This window comes from Muscardinus avellanarius (assembly GCF_963383645.1).
Source record: "Muscardinus avellanarius genome assembly, chromosome: 12".
In the NCBI taxonomy this organism is placed as follows: domain Eukaryota; kingdom Metazoa; phylum Chordata; class Mammalia; order Rodentia; family Gliridae; genus Muscardinus; species Muscardinus avellanarius.
Window position 1 is genome coordinate 15,860,582 of NC_137798.1, and position 14,861 is coordinate 15,875,442.

At 37.2% G+C, this 14,861-nt stretch overlaps 1 protein-coding gene across 1 annotated transcript in view; it reads right to left on the reverse strand.

The window, feature by feature from the left end:
* The window catches only part of UNC13C (unc-13 homolog C), a gene marked incomplete at both ends in the record, with an annotated part of 469,864 nt that overhangs the window by 348,867 nt on the left and 106,136 nt on the right, over nucleotides 1-14,861 (reverse strand). The gene's annotated exons all lie outside the window — the stretch shown is intronic.

Below are 14,861 nucleotides of genomic sequence, written 5' to 3' on the forward strand. Positions count from 1 at the left end.
CTCAGAAAAATAACAAGACAGCAAAAAGATATATCAAAAGAGCCTTAACAATGTTTTTATTTTAAAGAGAAAAATGTTAAAGTTTCTCATGTAATAATAACCGTGTGTGTGTGTGTGTGTGTGTGTGTGTGTGTGTGTGTGTGTGTGTGTTTATTGGGAACTGAACTCAGGAACATTATACTTTTTTATTTTTTTATTAGTGCATTGGAGTCATACATGTTAATGGGGTACAACATAGTAGAGGCACACATCACTCATTTAGCCCCGCCCCCATTCCCTCTCTTCCCTCCTGCTCATTTTAGGCTCTTTATTGCTGTTTCAATATTTTTATTGCTATTTGTCAGTTTAAGTTTTCTATTTCTTAATTACTCCATTTAGGAAGGTCATATTTATCTAGAAAGTCAGTTTCTTACAGATTTTCCATTTTGTTGGAATATGGTTTTTCAAATTAGTTTCTGCTAATCCTCTGCCTTTCTACATTGTCAGTGGTGATATCTCTTTTTTCATCTCTTACTTTTGTAATTTGGTTTAAGTCTTTCTTTTTGTGGTTACTTTGGCTAATGGTTTATCAATCTTGTTCATTTTTTCAAGAAAACAGTTTTTGGTTTGTTGATTTTTTGTATTGGTTTTTAATTCACTATTTCATTGATTTCTGCTCTGATTTTAATAATTTCCTGTCTTCTACTCACTTTGGGGTTAGAGTGTTTCTTTTTTTCAAGGGCTTTGAGGTGTGTCATTAGGTTATTTATTTGGTGAATTTCTGTTCATATGTGAGCAGTCAGTGCTATGACTTTTCCTGTCAATACTGCCTTTAAGGTCAATTTGGTTTATGGTGTTCATAATTCCATAAGAAATATTTTCTAGTTAATTTATACACTTTAAATTTTTCATATACAAATGCTTATAAATAGAAATCTATCATTACTATCAGACATACATATCATGATAGAGACAAGTCTTTTTAAACAGATTTGTGGAGCGTAGACTTACCTGAAAGAATCAAGGACAATTTTGCTATCATTAAATTTTTAAAGAAACATGGATGAAATCTTACTATATGTCACAAAGGCATAGGGCTATAGTGATGGATAAAGAAAAGATATTGTCTTTGTTGATTTGAAGGTTGCGACCTTGTGGCTGAGCAGGTAGATATCAAACATAAATGATATAGGTTCAAACTAAAAATGTTCCTGAAAGAAAAGCACCAGCAGCTGTGAGAGAAAGCATAGGGACTACAGAGAGGCTGGAAGGCCAGGGGAATCCCAGAAGGTGGGTCCTGTCTGCAGAGATCTAAGGTGTGGGCAGGAGCTGGTGAGAAGACAAGGAAAGGTATCTAGAGCTCTGATGCCATGAAGTGTAATTGCCGTTGTCATGGAAACAAAGTAGGTCAGTATGGAGAGCAGTGCTCGAAGAAAGGAAGGAAGGAAGGAAGGAAGGGCAGGCGCTGAGGTGGAGGAAGTGGGCCCACGCCTGCCAGGCCATGGTAAGCAACTGAATATTATTTCCAAGTATGATAGAGTGCCATTATTTTCAAAGATATCCCTCTGGAAACCTCAGTATTCATTGGAGTAACTACTGGAATCAACAACAGAGCTTATTAATGTGACCAGGAATGAGCAGAATACTTAAAAAAATCATATAGCCACTAGATGTATTTCTGCCAATCCTGCATGTGCATTAGCTATCAATCAATCAATCAATCAATCAGTTTATCAAGATATGGTCTTCTAAATGCTTCTTCATTTTAATGTCTATCTCTTAACAATTAATCTAATAGCTACCCCCTTGGATGGTATCTACCAGCTTCTACTTCTTCAGAATCCTTGTTAGCTGCAAAATCTCCTTTACCATGTGTTTTGGCATTGCCTCAGTTTGGCTTGGCTTTAGCCTGTCCAAACTGTGACAAAGGTTATATCAATCACTTTTTATCAGTTCTTGGTGATAAACTGTGTATTGCAGAGAGATAGCACTTGCTATGTATTAAAAGATTCACCATGTTCTTTCAAATATTAAAGGTTTATCCCATAGGCACTTATAATAGCTACATTTTTAAGTGTTTTATTTGATTTTCCCTGTAATTGTCAATTTAATCCTAGAATTCTACTTTCCAGCATTATTATCTTTTAATACTCTTTATTTTTATACCTTTATCAGTGTGTTATAGTCTCTCATCATAATGCAGTTCACTTGGTGGTTTTCCCCCAGGTGCAACCCCACTGCCTCCATTTCCCATATAGGGTATTGAAATTGACATTCACATATGTGTACATGTGTATCCTCACATATGTGTACATGTGTATCCTCACATATGTATACAATGTTGACAGAAGTTATTCCTTCATTGGTCCTCCATCTATCTCCCCCCTTTCCTAGACCATCTTCCTGGTTCCACTGAAGTTTCCATTTTATTATATAAAGTCCTTCTGGAACCCTGATTACTTCCGAGCTTTCACAGATGAAAGAATACCCTTCACTTTCGCTGACTGGTTAATTTTACTTAACATAATATTTTCCAGGTCCATCTATCTTCCTGCAAATGACACATTTTTTTCTTCCTATTGATGAATAGAATCTCATTGTGTATAATTTTATAATCTATTGATTCTAAAACAGGTGTTCTGTTGAGGGACACCTAGATTGGTTCTACAATTTGGCTAATGTAAATTGTATTGAATGGCTATTTAGCTAGAATTTGACTGAAGAGATAATATTTAACGTTAATGACTTCCATTTTTAAACAAAAAGAGAGTCATCACGAGTTGCGAACAACTGCAGCTACTTAGTGAGGCTCTTTGCAACTCAGTGAGACCCTCTTTCAAAATGAAGAATAAAAAAATAGGGGCGGGAGTGTAGCTCAGAGGTCGAATGACCCTGGGTTCCACCCCCAAACCCTTAAAGCAATGGGGCTGGAGTGTAGCCTGGAGGTAGAATGCCCCTGGGTTCCATCCCCAGCAACACACACACACACACACACACACACACACACACACACACAGAGTATGAATGACTCTGGATCATCAAAATTTAGTTTTTAGAACAAAATAAGTCAATGATCTCCTGGAGTGATCAGCAACTTCTAGATCCTACAGCAAAAGTATGTGTCATAATTTCTTTTTATTTGATATTAAGAACAATGCAGTATGTATTGTTCAGAAGGGTTAATAGCATATTTCTATCCAATTTCTAGATTTTTATACTCTAGACCCAGCCCCTGGTAGTCTACTAAACATGTCTATCTATCATTTCATATTATGCCTCCAAGTTGAAGGTACTAAAAGCTCAGATTATCATTTATTCTGACACCTTAGTCTCTGTGCTTTCTTTTTGTTAATATCATTTCAAGAGTTTTTTCAATTTGGGGTTCCAATATATATCAGTTTTCATACAATGAAAATTTGATTTTTAACTTGCTCTTTAAATACCTTTGCTTCCTTCTCATTGTGTAAAATTGGAATTTTGCTTGAGGAAAGACAGCATATACAGGTGATATAATAACATCTAAAGAGAGAGGAAGGTATACCTGACTCTTATGCCTTTCCATAGTTCTAGTACTTTCCTGAGGGCACTCTACAATGTTAACAAAATATAAAAATATTGGATTAACTTCAAATATTTTAAGGATAATTAATCAAAATATCCTTAAAATATTTTGAGGTAGAAAAAAGTCAAAATGCAGGTCAAAATAATGCTTCTTAGCTGATGTTTAAGGTTCTTAACAACTGGAAATAGCCTATCTTCAAAATCCTTTTTCAATAGTACCCCTCATGAGCCTTCTCATTTATCAAACTGGGCACTAATTGATGAAATCAAGTGAGTGTGCATGCCTGAAGTAGGGCCTTAAATTTCAGGATATAATTAAAGCGCATTCTAGCCACAGGACCACTTGGTTTTTCTTCTTAGTTCCCATGATTCCCTCAACTTCTTAGATAAAAAACAATTCATATAAGCAGAAAGATGGCTTTATGCTTTGCATCCTTTAGTCAAAAAAGACCACAGAATGAACAGTGCTTTTTCACTTGGTGTACTCTTAAAAAAAGTGTTGACTTGACATCCATTGAAACATCATAGTCCTCTTGCTTTAGCTCTCCCCCTTTGTTAAAATCCATTGATACTAATAGTGTGTCAAATTTGTACTCTGTTCATTCTTTCGGGCCCACTGGTCTAAATGGGACTTGAGTGTTAGAGGAACTTAGAAATTATTATATCAACATATTTACTAGACAGTTCTATTGTAGCTTGTTCAATAGTGAACATAAAACAGTGAAACTGTAATAAGTAAGAAACACTGCCAACAGGGAAATGTTTAATGGTGTGATGCAGAAAGTGTCAAGTTTCTAAGTAGTGGAAAGATCTGTTTCCAGCTTTGATGGCAACTGAAATTGGGCCCTCCTGCCAAAAACAGTGTGAAAGGAAACCTTGCCCATGCTCCACTCTGCATTAATAGGGCATAAAAGGCTTCAGCAAAGGGGCAAAGGATCATGGCTAATGAAATATGCCAAGCAGAGGGATGGGACAGGAAATTACTTTTCCAAGTTTGAATAAGTGCATTTTCTTAGGCAGAATTCCAAAAAAGTAGAGCCCCACGGATAGAAGTATATTGCCTAATTTAATTCTCTGAGACATTCTAGTAAGCTATACATGTGTTACAGAGATGCTGATCTTCTCAGAGGAACTCTTTTAGTGGTCAGTTGGAAGGTAGAGACCCTAGATTTCTTGGGGTGGTCTCTTACTCTCAAGTTACTCATGAATTTTCTGGTTTATCATTAAAAGTTATGCATTCTGGGAAAACTCTTGTCTGCACCTAGGAAACCCTACCTCTCATCACCATGGGCAAAGCATTACTTTTTCTATAATGTATCACAAAATTACTTTCTATGATGTGTGTTAAATAGAAAAGATGAGGCACACCAATGACTTTCTGACTGGATTATGATACAATGTGATGGTGATTGTTCTCCACAGTTTTCAAGTGCAGGTTTTAATTCCTCCTCCTCCTCCTCCTCCTCCTCCTCCTCCTCCTCCTCCTCCTCCTCCTCCTCCTCCTCCTCCTCCTCCTCCTCCCTTGTCATTCTTGGACTTTGGAATACCTATTCCCAAAGGGGCCTTTATATGTAAAAAAATATGTCACAGAAAGTGTCCCCTTGTGTGAAAGGACTTTACTCAGATTGTTCCAGTGGTGATGGATTCTGTATAGCTGAGGCTTTGGCCTTTCCCACCTGGCACCTTAGCGCATAAACATCAGACAACAGAGCAGGAGTTACAGCGATGTTTATCACAGCTGAACAAATTGTGTGAAAGTCCAAAAATCAAAAGAAATCACTGCTATACTTGATTACACTTGTTTTTGGAGACCAGTGGCTTTTCAAAAATTAAGTTTCTTACATTTTGCCAGGTAATTCTGTTCCAGATGCAATTTTGTTCACCAGCAACTTTGCTATCACTGCCATCATAAACTGATAGATACTATCCCACTGCTGGATTCCCAAAACTTCTTAGTCATTTTTTACAATATTGCAGGTACTCCAAGTAATGGATTATTACTCAAAGCTAAAGGCATGCCTGATATCTCTATTCAGGCATTCAGTCTTCTAACTACCTTTCCAAATACATTTTCCCCTTCTCTATCCCACATGCTGATGCTATCATCTGATATACTTTTCAAGGTTTTGCATTGATTATTGGCCTGGTCTGCATTTTCTTTTATATATCTATATGTCAAGATTATATCCACAGATTGAGTCTTGACTCAATACCACCTTCTCCATAAAGTCTTCCTTCAGAACTCAAAATTAAAAATATCCCCTCTTAACGTTTTAGAGCAATGTGTCTACTCAAATGGAAAGCAATTGTTCTTTATTGTTCATTGTATCTGAGATAATTATGCAAATAGAAAAATGATGTCCCTGAGTTTTTGTGGTATTGCTACTTTTATTACTCAAAATACAAAGAAAGCTATGTTTAAATAGGGATAAATATATGAAACAGTGTTTAATTTTTAAGCTATGGAAAACACATACTTTTAAGAACACTTTGAGCATGGCGGTCGTTGGAAGCACCAGGGCTCTCTACGCAGCAGGGCTTCCTCTGCGTCCTCTGCATCCTGCACTTCTCAGGGAGGGTGCCCTGGCAGGCCCACTGTGCTACCTTCATGGTCTTACTCAACAGGCTATTAGAGTGAAAAATAAATGCTCTAAACCTTTCATGCACTACCATTAAGCTATACTTCCTCTCTGCTAGAGTCTAAGACCTCCACTTAATCCTAATTGTGATAATTAAGGCTACTCAGAAGTTTCCTGCTTCTTTTCTCTTTTCAGACTGAAGGGGCATTTGCACTCCAACTCTCCATGTAAAGCTAGCCTTCTGCCATGCTGTTTGTTTTATCCAGTGAAATGGAAACACAAGAGAAGCAGCTTCATGGACATTTTAAGAGCGGGGCCCGTTTTGCCACATCCCAATTTTTCTGCAGGAAAATTGTGAAAGCAAGTATAAGACACAGCTTTTGCCAGTCTGGTTCACTGAGAAACTCTACAAATAGAAAAAAATTTCCCTGTATCTGTATGTATTGTAAATGTGGAATAGGTCAGAAATAAACCTTTGATTAATATGCTGAAATGTGACAGTGTGTTGCTGTTTCATGACCTAGCACACCTTGACTACTAAAGTGTTTATATTTTTTTCTCCTTAGATTCAGCTCATTGCTGTAGCATTCTAAGATCCCTTAGGTGCTCATTTATTCATCTAATACACTAGTTTGATAACACTGATGTCACCCTCATATCCTATATGCAGATAATTTATATTTCCATCTAAAACAACTTAAAAAAATCTAACTAGAGATAATTCCCAAAGCATTCTACTAAGAGTCCATGACTGAGTACAATATCATTCACACATTCTTAACACTTTGGGTGAGGCCATTTAACCCATTATTACTTTATCTGGGTGTTATTTTCTCAGGGAATATTCTGAAAAACCATGGTGAAATCCTTTCTGGAATCTAGATAGAAATATACCTGCAATATCTACTTGATATATCTATTTAGAAGCCCTATCAGACAACTGCACACTGATATATTATGTAGAAAAATATACAATATAATATATAGCAGAACTGGTCTAAAATACACATTATTTATTTACAAATTATATTAATTTGGCATACTAGTGAAGCAGTCATGTCCTGGAATAAGGCAAAACTGGTTCAAATCTCAGATCTCATACTTAGTAAATCTTTGACCTTGATCATACTTAATGTCATGAAGCTTCTGTTACCTCATTTGTAAAATTATAGCTAATTGCTATTTCAAAAAGTTGTTATAAATATTAAATAAATTAATAAATAATGTTTAGATACAGACCTGTTATAGCATTTCAAAATTTATTTTTTATTATGCTAACATAGTAATTATGAGTTTGAGATACTATTCTATTTTTAAATAACTTGTGAAAAAACTCTTCATATTTACTTTTGATTGTATTTTTTACTTTTTCTAAATGTTAGGCAGAGACTAAAGCTAAGAAAATCTTAATCTGTTAGTCTTAGATTTAGAATTTTTCATATCTGAGAATGACAGTGCAGTTTTGGTAGCAAACTATTAAATGTTTAAGAAAGTATTATGAATTAAGAAAATCTGCTGCTTTAAATAAGGAGTTAGATAATATAAGGTTATAGAAGCATACTATTTCATTTCTAGTGATTATTTTATTTTTTATTCCACTATGTATAGTCTACCCTGTGAGGCAATCTGTTATCTATCTTCATGAAAGGTGATATCATTTATACAAAAAGAAACTAGAAACTGTCCTCTGTACAGTCTTTCTTGGGAAATGCATTGATCACGCTACAGCAATTGAATGCTTCTCTATTTCCCCCTAAGATGTTTTATGTATATTAGATGTACTCAACGGGCTTATTAATTACATTTTGAAACTAATCAATAGGTTTAGAAACCATGCCATTAATTATAACCTTCATCTTGTTGAATGGGGCTATGTTCAATATTTTCTGTCTAATAGCTGATTGTGTTCTAACACAGGTGATTATTCTACACAATACAATAGATGATATTTTCTGAAGTTACTGAACTGGCACTGTTTCAAGACTTATTAATTTAATACTATTTTTTCTTCTAGTACTAGGAATGGAAACCAGGGGCATTCTACCTCTGAGTGACACCCCCAGTCCTATTTTTTATTCTTTATTTTGAAACAGGGTCTCACTAAGTTGCAAAGGGCTTCCCTAAGTAGCTGAGGCTGGCTTTGAAGCTGTGCAATCCTCCTATCTCAGTCTCCCACACACTAGTGATTGTAATGTGCTATGCCTCAGACTCATAAAATATCTAGAAGGTAGAAGATTAGACTTGGTTCTATGTGATGTACTTACGAGTTATTGCTTCCTAATAAACTTAAGCCAAGACTGATATGCAGAAGTCGTGATTAAAAATCTGTTTTAAAGAGTTGAAAATATAGATGTTCAACCAGGGAGGTGAACAAAGAAACATGTAGTGCTTTGACACAGCAGTTTTCTTCAACAAATATATCTTCTCAGGTTTCTCAACAAAGAATTAAATTATTTCTGTGGTTGGAATGTCTCTAGTGGCTACTGATGATGCTTAAAGCCAGAAAGGAATATTACTAGCACTAGAAATAGAAATACGTGTGGCATTTTGATATATAAATAGTAGAATAAGAAAAGAAATCTTGGATGGGAGTTATGAGAGAGAGAAGAGATAAAAGTAGTGCTATATTTAAGCTTATGCCAATGCTCTAAATTTTTTGAGAAAAGCTTAGCTTTAGGAGTTGGATTATGATACAATATATATCATTAAAACTGACCTTAGAAAATGTTATCTTGTGGAAGTATGTGATTCAGGATTCCTTCAAATTATGGAAAAGATGAAGTTAGTGACTCACAGAAAGAAGGAAAAAACTGTACTGGGTATGTGTTTTATTCACAGCTACCTTTAGAAAAGAGAGCAGGTTGCTCCAAGGAACTATAGCCAATTGTGTGCATCAGTGACAAAAGGGTCTAGTGCCAGGAAGGAACCAGCTAAAACAAAGCTGTCAGAGTTGATGGTCATTTTGATTTCCTTTTCTGAAGTAAAGCCATCGTTTGCTTCCTGTGTTGACGTGGATGGAGCATCACAGGAATTTTCATGATATAAATAGTGCACCTATCTTTCTTAACAGCCAAAGAGTGGTTTTCATGAAATAATGATATTTGGGTTTGCCCTTGCCTATGGCCCAGTCTTATCCCAAAGTTTTATATTTTTAAGTATTAGCAAATAATGAAAGTCAGCCGGGCGTGGTGGCGCACACTTGTAATCCCCGCGCTTGGGAGGCAGAGACAGGAGGATCGCGCAGGTTCGAAGCCAGCCGCACGCGCTGGCTTAGGAGACCTTGTTTCCAAATAAAAATGTAAAAACAGGTCTGGGAGTGTAGCCCGGAGGTAGAAGCTTCCAGGAACCCCAGTACCACCAAAATAATAATAATAATAATGAAAGTCAAATGTGTTGAGATATAAATACCAATGTCTTCTTGTGGGAAATCTGCGGGAATAATGCTCAGGATTAATGGGTTTGGTATAATCAAGAGTCCAGGATAGTGTTGGAACTTACCCTACACTTGCATGAGGTTCTAAACCTTATAAAGACACATGAGGTTCTAAACCTTATCAAGAGTAAACCAGTTATATCAATACATTATGTAGACTTTCTCTTCTACAACAATTAAATTTCTCTTGGTGCATTGTAGTCATGCATCTTAATGGGGTACAAGATGATGGAGGCATACATGCACACATCGCTCATTTAGCCCTCTCCCAATTCCATCCCATTCCCTTACTCCTTTCATGTTTGCCTTAGTGATTGACTCTGTTGTGTTTATGAATGTACTTCATGTACATTAGGGAATTTCCCTCTTTCTCCCTCCTGTCCTCCTCAGGTCACCTTATTTGCTCATCTATGGTTTCTCTTTCCTCATCCAGCAATACCACTTCTGGTTATCTACCCAAAAGAATGGAAACCAAACTACCAAACCAATACATGCATATCTATGTTCATAGCTGCACAATTCACCATTGCCAAACTATGGAACCAGCCAAGATGTCCGTCAACAGATGAATGGAGTACAAAACTATGGGATATGTACACAATGGAATTTTACTCAGCCATAAAGAACAAAATTATGTCATTTGCAGGGAATGGATGGAACTAGTGAACACTATGCTGAGATTAGTCAGTCACGAAAAGAAAAAGAATAGGATCCTCTCCCTAATATGGGAAATGTAGGGAGAAAAAAAGGGTCATAGTAAGAACTCTAGATAAGGAAAAATTGCTATTTTAATCAAGGTAAATTATGAAAGAAAGAAATTATAAAGAACCTTGGTTTGCTCACCAAGTTGTTAGTTCGTGGCAGCATCTAAACAAGCTTGGAAATCTTGGCACATGTTTCTTTTTTTCTTCTTTGTTGGGAATCAATTGTTCCTATTTGAAAATGAGGTCAAAACAAAACCTTTTCCCTTTTTTGTATTTGGCAATTCCTTGGGGTTCTGTCTTTCAAGAGTGTCTCCCCAATCTTCTCTGTCTCTGTTTCACCTCTAACTCTTTCCTGGTAATGTTCAATAATCCTGGTACTGGTTGAATAGGAGGTACTTAAATCCTAGAGTTAATAATAGCAGATGCAGTCTAATTCATCAACATGAACAGGGGATAAGCCCTACTTCACACATGCCAGGAAACTTGGTGCCCAAAAGAAACATTCTGCAGAGACAAACTTGGATGACTCGGATGACTACTAGAGCAAAAGAACAAAGAGGAGAGTTCTCTTTCCTGTACTACTTTTCTCCAACCCCACTACTGTTTTATAGACTCCTTAATTCTGGTGTATACAGGACTGGTATTTAGGGAATATAAAGCAAATAAAAATATACAGAAACTTTGCAGTGCTCCTCACAATGCAAACTATGGACTACTCATGACTGCATATGTAGTCAGAATATAATTTATATGCAAGCAAAGCACCACAGGGCTGTCATTCTAATTTTAAAAGATAGCTCATACATGTTACTCATTCACTTCATTAATTACCACTTATTAAAGTGATTCTATTGAGTTGATGCAGGGTAGCCATGGACATATAAATCTCAGATAATCCTTAGAATCTGTTGGGGTATTTTGATGACATTCTGTAGCTCTGCACCTCCAGAACTCACTAGGGCACTCATCCCAGGGACATATTCTTTACAAATAGTTCCCAACCAATGACTGAGCATGGGGAAGATAACAGAACTGGACGTTGTATACTTCTAGCCTTTTTTCTATTCCTCCTTCTCTATTAACCACTCCTCTTCTTCCTCTTCCTCCTCCTCCTCCTCTCCTTCTCCTTCTCCTTCTCCTTCTCCTTCTCCTTCTCCTTCTTCCTCTTCCTCTCTCTCTCTCTCTCTCTCTCTCTCTCTCTCTCTCTCTCTCTCTCTCTCTCTCTCCTCTTTCCTAATTTCTTCCCTAGAGATTGTTTACATTGTTATGGTGGCTGATGGAAAGACAGAATGAAGTTTGGCATGTCTTTTTCACTAAACTTTACAGAAAAAAATGCACAGAGATCTGAGCAAAAACCAGAAGGCAGGATCACTAACTCCATGGCCTAGTTTCAGTGTGTACCTGTTGCTTTTTCTTGGGGGATTGTTTTTCCCTCCCATGAGATAGAGAAGGGAAGTAAGGATGAGGTTTGGTTTGAGTTGATTAAGGGTGGAAGAGGTTGAAAACAGAAAGCATTAGTCATGAGAAAGGAATAAATCTCTATTTTTGATATCTGCTCTCTTCTCAGTTTCCAGGCCAGTAAAAGTTGTGAAGCTAAGGAGAAATGATAGGAGGAACTCTAGATGAGAAAGGAGAAACCATAGAGGAGCAAATAAGGCGACCTAACAGATGGGAATGACAGGGAGAGAGGGAAATTCCCTAACGTACATGATGTACATTCAGAAACACATCAAAGTAAAACACTAAGCCAAACATGAGCAGGAAGGAGGGAGAAAGAATGGGGCAGGAATTGGGGAAGGGCTAAATGAGTGATATGTGCATGTGTGCCTCCACCATTTAGTACCCCGTTAAGATGTAGGACCACAATAGAAAAAAAAAAAGAAAAAAATGTGATATTTAGAGGAATTATAAATATACTTCATTTTATTAAGAAAAATATTTAATTATAGAAGAAATAAAATTAGCAAACACTTATAAAAGAGCCTCTGATTGAAAGTTCATATGCAAATATATTTATGGGGTCCTTCAAAAGAAAATATGTGTTCATGCAATAGCAACCTATGTCTATTTAAAAAATATTCCAAGCATTTTTATTTCGAATTTCTTTTTACCCTTCTTCCAAAAGGTGAAAATTAATCATAGAAAGGATATTAGGCCAGGCACAGTGGTACACAGTTGTTATCCCAGAACTTGGGAGGCTGAGACAGGAGGGTCACAATTTCTAGGCAAGTTCATGGTAACATAGCAAGACTCTGTTTCAAATTTAAAAAAAGCCCTAGGGTAGAGCTCAGAGGTATATAATCTCTAGGTTTCATACCCAGTACCAGAAAAATTTTTTAAAAAGGACATGTAAATACAGTAGTCAAATATATCCTACATTGCTATACAAAAAGGGGGGATTATACACAAGGTTTCCAAACAGGAGCAGAAGCAACTACTAATGCCATTTTAAAGAGTCAAATATACTGGCTGTGGTGGCACACACTCGTAATCCCAGCATTCAGGAGGCTGAGACAGGAGGAACTGTGGTTGGCAGCCAGCCTCAGATATTTAAATGAGATCCTGTTTTAAATTAAAGAATAAAAAATAGGGCTGGGGGGTGTAGCTCAAAGGTAGAATGTCCCTGGGTTCCATGCTCAGTGCTACAAAACCCATCACTACAATACCCCATCACTCCATTCTGGAATTAGTCTACAGGGATATTCCAACATTCATAGTCTATATCCCAGAACAATACCAAAACATATTTATAGTATTTTTGCTTTGTATATATAAAAATATTCTTGCCTTTCCCTATTTCACACACAAACCTTTCCACCCCATTTAATAGTGCTTTCACAGTCTATTTTAACCAGATAGTAATCTTTTATAGTTTATGAAAATAAAGCACACAACAACTACTTTAGTAAACTGAGCATTTAACGAAGGTAACGGAGAAAAAATAAATGGGAAGACAAAAGCCAGACCATTGATGGGCTTGGAGGAAGGCAGGTGTGGCCAGAGATGACAGTGTGGTTTACCAAGTGGAGTACTTCTCTTCTGATGAAAAATTGGCAATTACTTTGGGCCTACAATCATATCTTTCTTCACTGAGTGCCTTAAAAATAACCAAACATGCGTGGTAGTGGCTGTGTCATGCAGCACCAGTTTGAGCAGCCCAACAGTGCTCTTCTCACAGAGCGGTGCCTGGGTCCTTCCTGCCCTAAAGGGAGCACCAGGGATGGAGTCCTCAGACCAGCCTTCCTGCTCCACCTGAGTTAGTATGGGAGCTAGTGACTCAGCTCTGAGTGGCTTCCTGCTGCGTGCGTGTGTGTGTGTGTGTGTGTGTGTGTGTGTGTGTGTGTGTGTGTGTTGTAGTGCTAGGGGATGAACTCAGGGCCTTGCATATGCTAGACAAGCACTCTACTGATGAGCTACATCCCCAGCCCCACTGGTTGCCTTTTGACTGCCCCCCTCATGCTTCTTGGCACTGTAGAGGAGGGAAAAGGAGCAGCAATTCAAGTTATCTTTTAAGATACCCTGAACAAGAAATGAGAATAAAGTTATGTCATGAACTCAGCATGTGGGATGGGCTTCCCAGGAGGTAGATGAGAGTCAGAAGAGGTGGAAGAGAGTACTGGAAAAAACAAAAACAAAAACAAAAGACTAGGTGACGCCTACCAGGAAAGCCAAGAAACAAGGAAAAGGACAAAGACAATATAACATCCACATATAAGAAAGGCCTTTGTCTGCCGGATTAGAGAATCAGTGTTATAAATGCAACTCATGACTCCCCAGTGCCTGTTTCTGTGATCTAACCTGATCTCACTCCTCCTAAGGTTTCTGTCTCCATTTTCTCAAGGTTCCTGTCATTTTATGCTGAGTATGAAAGAGCTGATATCAAAACAGCTATATTGTGGGAATAGGCAATGACAAATTCTCTTGATGGCAAAATTATCATCCCCATCTTATACTATCATGATCCTAAAACCCCTTAGAAATTGTTCAAATAGACAGTTTCTTGAAAAAAAGACATGGAAATTACCTATTGAAAATGTAAAAATGGGCTGGGGTGGTGGCACACCCTTGTAACCCTAGCATTTGGGAGGCTGAGACAAGACGATCACAGTTCATGGACAGCCTCAGCTACTTAGTGAGGCCCTCCACAAGTTAGTGAGACAATATTTCAAAGTAAAGAGTAGGAAATCGAACTGGGGGTTGTAGCTCAGAGGTAGAATGCTCCTCCCCTGGTCCCATCCCCAGTACCACACACACACACAAAAAGAAAATACAAAAATGACCCATTTTATACAAAAATTTACACAAAATGCATTTAACAAAAATAATAATGTAGGTAAACTCCGCTGTTTTATTAATAATAAAAGTTCATATTCAGACACGAGTTAGGAAATCAAGTCATTATTATGTGATGGCTGCTGTTTTGAGTGGAGAGATGTAGGGTCTGAATGATCATAAACTCAGAAAGACCTCCAGATTCCAGATTCTTTGCTGTAGGATTTCTTCACAATTAAACTGAAATTCAACTTACTTATTTTATAAGATAACCATCTTATTCAAATTGTCTTTATCATGTTTAGCTGAAAGAATATGTATGGGGGTAGTTAA